Consider the following 6763-nt stretch of genomic DNA (forward strand, 5'->3'; position numbering starts at 1 on the left):
AGCTATGCACGCTCCATCCTCTCAAAACACAGTGTTGGGATATTGCTCTGTAAGGACTCTAATTAAAGGGTGCTTCTATCCACTATACAAAATATGAAGCATGTCTGGCTGGGTATGAGGATGATGAGCAGAGCTATTGTATAAATTCCAGTGTAAAACATAATTACTATATGTCTTTAAACGGAAGAGAGAGTCATAGATGAGAATCATAGAAGTGCAGAAGGTGGGCATTGGGACTGAGGGTCATATCATTCAATGTATAAAGCTCTGCAATTTTACTGCATAGCCTACCACCAAATTGCAAGAATGGCTGCAAACAATGCACCAATACAGATGATATTTCTGGGGAGACAAATGGTCCCCATCCTCTGTGCAGCACATTCCATTATTCAGCCCTCCAAACATGTCTGGTTCTGTGTATGGCACGGTGCTCCTTAAATGCAAACTGTACCCTATTTTTAATGCTGCTTAGTAGCATTTTATTGATTCATTTTTACAGCCACTTGAAAATAGATTATTCTGCAAAGTATATTCTTCAGGCTGCTATATCCCAGAAAATGTAGTGATCTGAAAAAACAATCATTTAGAAAATATGATTATTTGTGTCAGCATTTCTTTAAAATGAAATATTACAGAAAATGGGAATGTTAACCAATAACATATTGGAAATAAAAATATTTAAGGCGTACCCTGATTTCTATCATTAGAAACAAGAGTTGGAGGACACAATTTGGAGTCTGTGCTACTTTACATGTCTTTGTCTTTCTGACACTTTAGTACAAAAGTCACCTTGACGAGACTCCAGCATATCTCGGAGGCCGTGATAACTGCTGGAGAAGACTGTCGCTGAAAAATATGCCCAGGACGACAATTATGTATGATATAGTGGAATACGCAGAGTCTGGGGCCCTGTCAGAGAGACTGAAAGGAGAACTGAAATTACTTTTGCAGGTGCCTGGTACTGAAGATCTGCAAATGCGGCAGCTTAGCGCTATCACACAGTCCAGGTTATTGCGTTTTCTTTTCTTCGATTGTGAAAAATACTTTTTAAAGAGTGAACATCAAGCAAACATTAAAGGAGAAACAAAACCGTAACATAAAAAAACCCTACCCCCCTTCCCTTTGTAGACCCCCCTCCCTCCTCCCCCCCAGCCTAGGTGGTACCCGAGGCAAATGCCCCTAACTTTTTATTTACTCCTCGGTGGCAGATGCAGTTTACGGCAGCCGTCTTCTTTTCTCCGTTAAACTTGGGAAGTAGACCTTCGTTTTCGGCGCATGTGCAGTTGGAGTAATTTTCCGGTCCTGAACAACTGTGCATGCAGAAATTTTCGTGACTTTCGGCGCATTCGCAGTTGTTCTGGAACAGAACAACTGCACATGCGCCAAAAGCGAAGGTCTGCTTCCGAAGTTTAACGAAGAAAAGAAGATGGCTGCCGCGAACTGCGGGGGACAGAATCTGCACTGAGGGTAGGTAAAAAGTTAGGGGCATTTGCCCGGTTACCACCTAGGCTGGGGGGGAGGAGGGAGGGGGGTCTACGAAGGGAAGGGGGTATGGTTTTTTTTAGGTTACCCGTTTGTTTTTCCTTCAAGTTGGGAACAATGAGCAGGTAATGACGGCCAATTGGAGCAATTTTTAATTAAAATGGTTGACATCTACCCATCTGTAAAGTTTTGAATAACCTGGGTCTGCTTAGAATTGTACAGATTGGACATATTGCTCAATACAATCCGTATATATATGTGAGTCTTGAAAGTGACTATGTTGTTGATACCAATTGCTGTGATGTAATCAATGCTTGGGTATCGGATGGCCATCAGTTGATATAACTGCTCAGTGTTTCCTCAACAATTTGCTAGTTTTAATCCCTGGTACTCTTTTGTTAACACCATAGCACTTGTCTCTTAAAGGGGCAAATCAACCCCAAAATAAAATTTTGCCTAATAACATAAAAACATAAATCTTAGTAACTTTGCAATTTCCATTAATTACACATTGTCTATGGTTTTTTAATTTATTTGTATATCTGTTGCTGTTGAAAGCAGTGTTTGTCCCTTTCTGTTCTCTGCCCTGCTGGCTCAGAATGTTGATACAATGTAAGACAAGGCAGCTGATTAACAGACCTGTCTTTGCTGGGGAACTAAGGGGCAAATGTACTTACCTGTGGAAATTCACCAGCGCTGGCTTTGCGCACATCGCAACACTTCACCAGGCGTAAATTCGCCTGGACAACACTAATTCACAAAGATCCGAAGTGGTGCCCAGGGTACCGAACGCTAGTGAAGTTGCGCTAGCGTAAATACGATAAGCAGTTCGAAGTTGCGCTACCATTGGCTAATTTGCATATGGCGTGCAGTTAAAGTACAATGGATTTATATGCTGCAGCAAATACATTACACTACACAAGGCCAGGGAACCATAATAAAATTATATAGCGTTGTTATAATGCCCTACACATGAGCCCACAGTATAGTTTGGGTGCCATATGTTATCAAATGTAGGGGGGGGGAGGGTTTTTTTTTTTTTACAAACTCCTACCTACTCTTTTGCACTTCACCTGGTCTGAGGTGGTGAAGGCAAGTCTGGCGCAAGAGGTAACGTTCAGGAAACCGCATCTTAGTGAATGAGCGTAGTTACGTCCATTCGCCAGAGCGAAAAATTCACCTGAGTGCGAAGTTTATCTCCTTTGCTAGGGAATTTACGCCAACGCCTGTTAGTAAATTGGCGAAGTGACAAAATGACGTAACGCTGACAAATTTTTAGTAAATTTACCCCTAAGAATTTTGCAACATTGTTTAAAAAGTAACAACTAAGAGTTAAACAAGTGCTGCTTTCAATAACAAGTGTATTTACAAATAACTTTAAAAACACTGAACATTTTTAATAAATGAATATTGTCACTTAAAATATCTAAAGTCCATTGAAATCCATTACAGTGTCCTAATGTAGTAAGTATGCTCTGTGGCACTTTGTTCCAAATCTCCTGTCCCACCACCATCACCAGTGTCTTCTTCCAACAAAACACCCCAGCGTCCATCATTTCTGTGGCACTCAGCACGACGTTCTCACAAGGCTCGGCTGAAGGCAGTAAAAATGAAGAGACTATACAGCATTAGAAATGAAACCAATGTAAGTATAAGCAAATACGTACACTTAAACAGAAGTGAGAGATTTGGCTAACTAAAGGAGCATCATGTACCAAAATACAACCTTTGTTAAAAATGTGTTGAAAATGTATATGTATATATATATATATATATATATATATATATATATATATACACACATATATATAATATATATATATATATACACATATATAATGCTTGAACTATGCACCAATTATACTGAATAAATATTTAAAGAAACGAACCGGAGTGAACTTTGACACAGCACCCGGGAAGCGGAGACTAATTGCAGAGCATGTGCGGACGCCGATGGTATAATACATATATATGTAGAGAGAGAGAGAGAGAGAGACACATACATAAGGTGCACACCATAGAGTCATAGACAGTTGTTTCACCTGGGTGCCTGAGCTAAGAAATAACACAAGCAATGCAGAAGAACGGTGGGTTATGGCAAATGCCAGTGGGGCTGCTATAAGGTCCCATCGAAAGTCGCTATTTAGTGGGCCGGTGGGGTCTGTTTGGGCCTCTGTTTACCTGAAATGCCAGGGCCTATTTAATTCTCAGTCCGGACCTGCTCACAGGACTTGCTGAATCAATCTTCCAAAGGTTTATTTTGCTCAACGTTTTGGTCCCCCCGCAGTGATTTCGTCAGGAATCAAACAGTGCAACCGTTGAATTCAAGGTGCACACCGTTGAATAGGTTTTTGCCCGGGTGCCAACATGAAGCAGGATGCGGCACTCACAGGTACTTGTTGCAAAAACAAAAAATCTTTATTGGACTCAACGTACTGATATCCCACAGGGATCTTCATCAGGAGAAAAACAGTCCATCAAATCCCTGTATATATACTGTATATATATATATATATATATATATATATATATATATATATATATATTTATTTTTTTAAATCCATAAGCACATCAGTGTAAAAATAAAAATTGGGTAAATAGGCTGTGCAAAATAAAAAATGTTTCTAATATAGTTAGTTAGCAAAAAACTTAATGTATAAATAAAATCTTATTCATTTATAAACTAGAAAGCTACTGTATAACTTCTTCTTTATGGTGTAGTGTTTGTGAAACCAAACTAACTCTTCTGCCACTGTTGGTGCACAATATTTATATCATGAACGCTAATTGCAGTTCTTCCTTCATTATAGGAAACCATGGACGACACGACAGAAGAGAACAGGCACCAGTTCTCAGAAAGAGTTGCTGCTGGGGGATGAAGTGCATATTTCAGACGAAGACTGGGATGAAGAGGCAGAGAAACTTTATAGATGGAGCCAAGGACTGTCTCTGGACGAGAGTGTAATGCCATCACCTTTACTCCATTAACTTTATTTTAACTGCACAACAAGCTACTTAGTTTGATTTCCTGGAGAACAGATTGCTTCCCACTGGCAACAGTATGAGATGCAGAAATATTATTTGCCCGTTGACATCAATGGTTGTTTAGGGGTCAGAGTTGTTTAAAGCGATAGAAGAGTTGTTTTAAAGATAGACTAGAAGAATAAATGCTGTATTATACATGCATCAGTGCTGTCACTCATCTATAAATACTATCACGGGCACTATACCGCCTCCTGTTCTTACCTGTTTGCACTCCTTTAGGATGAGCCTTATTTATGCTTGTAGTTCTGCCATAATTGGAGGGTAGCTTTCTTGTCGTAGGTTATGCATAATTTTAGGGATAACTACACTTCTCTGCATTCAAAAACTATGAACATGTAACTATTGTGGGCGGGGGTCTTGCTGTTCAATAAGAGGACATAAATCAGGAGTCTGTGTGGCCAATAGCAAATAAGTAGTTTGATACTGGCACATCCAGTGAAACTGCTGCCTAAAGGTGGTCATAGACGGAACAATTACAATCTTTCCTCCAACCATTGATCGCAGGAAAGATCGTTCATTGTTAGAGCTGAACCATCTGATATACAGGAAGAAACTATAGAATTCTACCTTTATCTGACGATACCCCAGTAACAGTGACCAATGTTTTTGTGCCTTTAAAGGAGAAGGAAAGTCATCAGGCACTTGGGGGTGCCAAATGTTAGGCACCACCAAGTGATTGTATTTCCTTACCTGAAACCCCAGGCCGGTGCTCCTATCAGCAGAAAACTGCACCGACCCGGGTTATACCAGTGAGCACCACAGAGCGATCAGCTTATGGCTTCTTCTTTCTTCAAATTTCCCGGGGCAAACTGATGCACAGTTGAACGAAATAGCCGACTTTTTAGTTAAAATTCGGCTTTTCGTTCTACTGCACATGCGCAGCATGAGAAGAAGCCTGAAGAGGATCGCTCCATGGTGCTCACTAGTATAACCCCGGGCCAGTGCAGTTTTCTGCTGATTGGAGCACCGGCCTGGTGTTTCAGGTAAGTCAATACAATCACTTGGGGGTGCCTAACATTTGGCACCCCCAAGTGAAAGAAGACTTTCCTTCTCCTTTAAAGGCCCCATGTCTTCTGTCAATATTGGAAGGCTTGTCTCTCGCCACACACACACTGAAGTTTCATATAATATTATTTTATAAACCCTATTCCCCCTCTACTGCAACCAGAGTTGATCAGCGGAGATCAAAAATGCCATGCTCTGTTTATCTTCTGATCCTCCTGTCAGTTGCTGATGCAGATCTTGCAGGAGCATGTGCAGAAGAAGCAGATCCGGACATGGAACAAACACAGTTGAATCTGAGATCCATGCCACCGCTCTAACAAAAGAGGATCAGAGACAGACAGAAGATGGCGCCTTTGAACTCTGCTGCGCAACTTCACAGATTTACAGCAAGTCAGAAGACAGGCAGACTTTTAAAAGGAATAGATGCTGTGGACAGGGAGCTTGAAATGGGGACAATGGAGCAGGCAGTGGAGGGGGGCTAGGCTTTAGTTATCCTTTAAAGGAACAGTTCAGTGTAAAATAAAAATTTTTAGATAAAATTATTTTGTTTGTCTCTGTAGTAATAAAACAGTACCTTGTTCTTGAGCCAAACTAAGATATTATTAAAATAATTAATCCTTATTGGAAGCAAATCAAGCCTATTGGGTTTATTTCGTGTTTACAGGATTTTCTAGTAGGCTTAAGGTATGAAGATCCAAATTACAGAAAGGTCCCGAGCATTCTGGTTAATAGGTCTCATACCTGTAATATATAGTATATGTATAGTAAATATATATATATTCTAGTATAAGACTAAGTAGAATAGTCTTTAGTATTAACAAAGTACAGATATGGGACCTATTATCCTAAATTCTTGGGTCCTTGAGTTTTCTGGATAATTATTCCGGGGTTACCTCCGAAGATAAAGTAGCTTCACTTTTCCTGTTCAGCTCAACAAATACCAAAAGATATAGATTTTTCTTAATTAAACAATAGACAAAAGTATGTTCATCACAAGCCCTCTTGTTATACAAGGGGTTATACTGCCCTTTTAATGTAATCTCACAGTCACAGCTTTTAGTAGCATAGGGGGTTTAGGTTCAAAGCACCATGGTATTAACCACTGATATAACACTATTCAGAGAAAACAGAACACGTCATTAAAGATTAAAAATATTTTATTTACAAATTGTCTTTATACACAAATGTACATGGTTTTATTAAAAACAGCAGTTAAATTTGTCTAAATATT

General features: G+C 39.7%; 1 pseudogene; it reads left to right on the forward strand.

The window, feature by feature from the left end:
* LOC121400461 overlaps window positions 1-4616 on the forward strand; it is a 29240-nt pseudogene extending 24624 nt beyond the window's left edge.
* Window positions 4617-6763: the final 2147 nt, after the last annotated feature.

This window comes from Xenopus laevis, chromosome 2S, assembly GCF_017654675.1.
Source record: "Xenopus laevis strain J_2021 chromosome 2S, Xenopus_laevis_v10.1, whole genome shotgun sequence".
NCBI classification, from domain to species: domain Eukaryota; kingdom Metazoa; phylum Chordata; class Amphibia; order Anura; family Pipidae; genus Xenopus; species Xenopus laevis.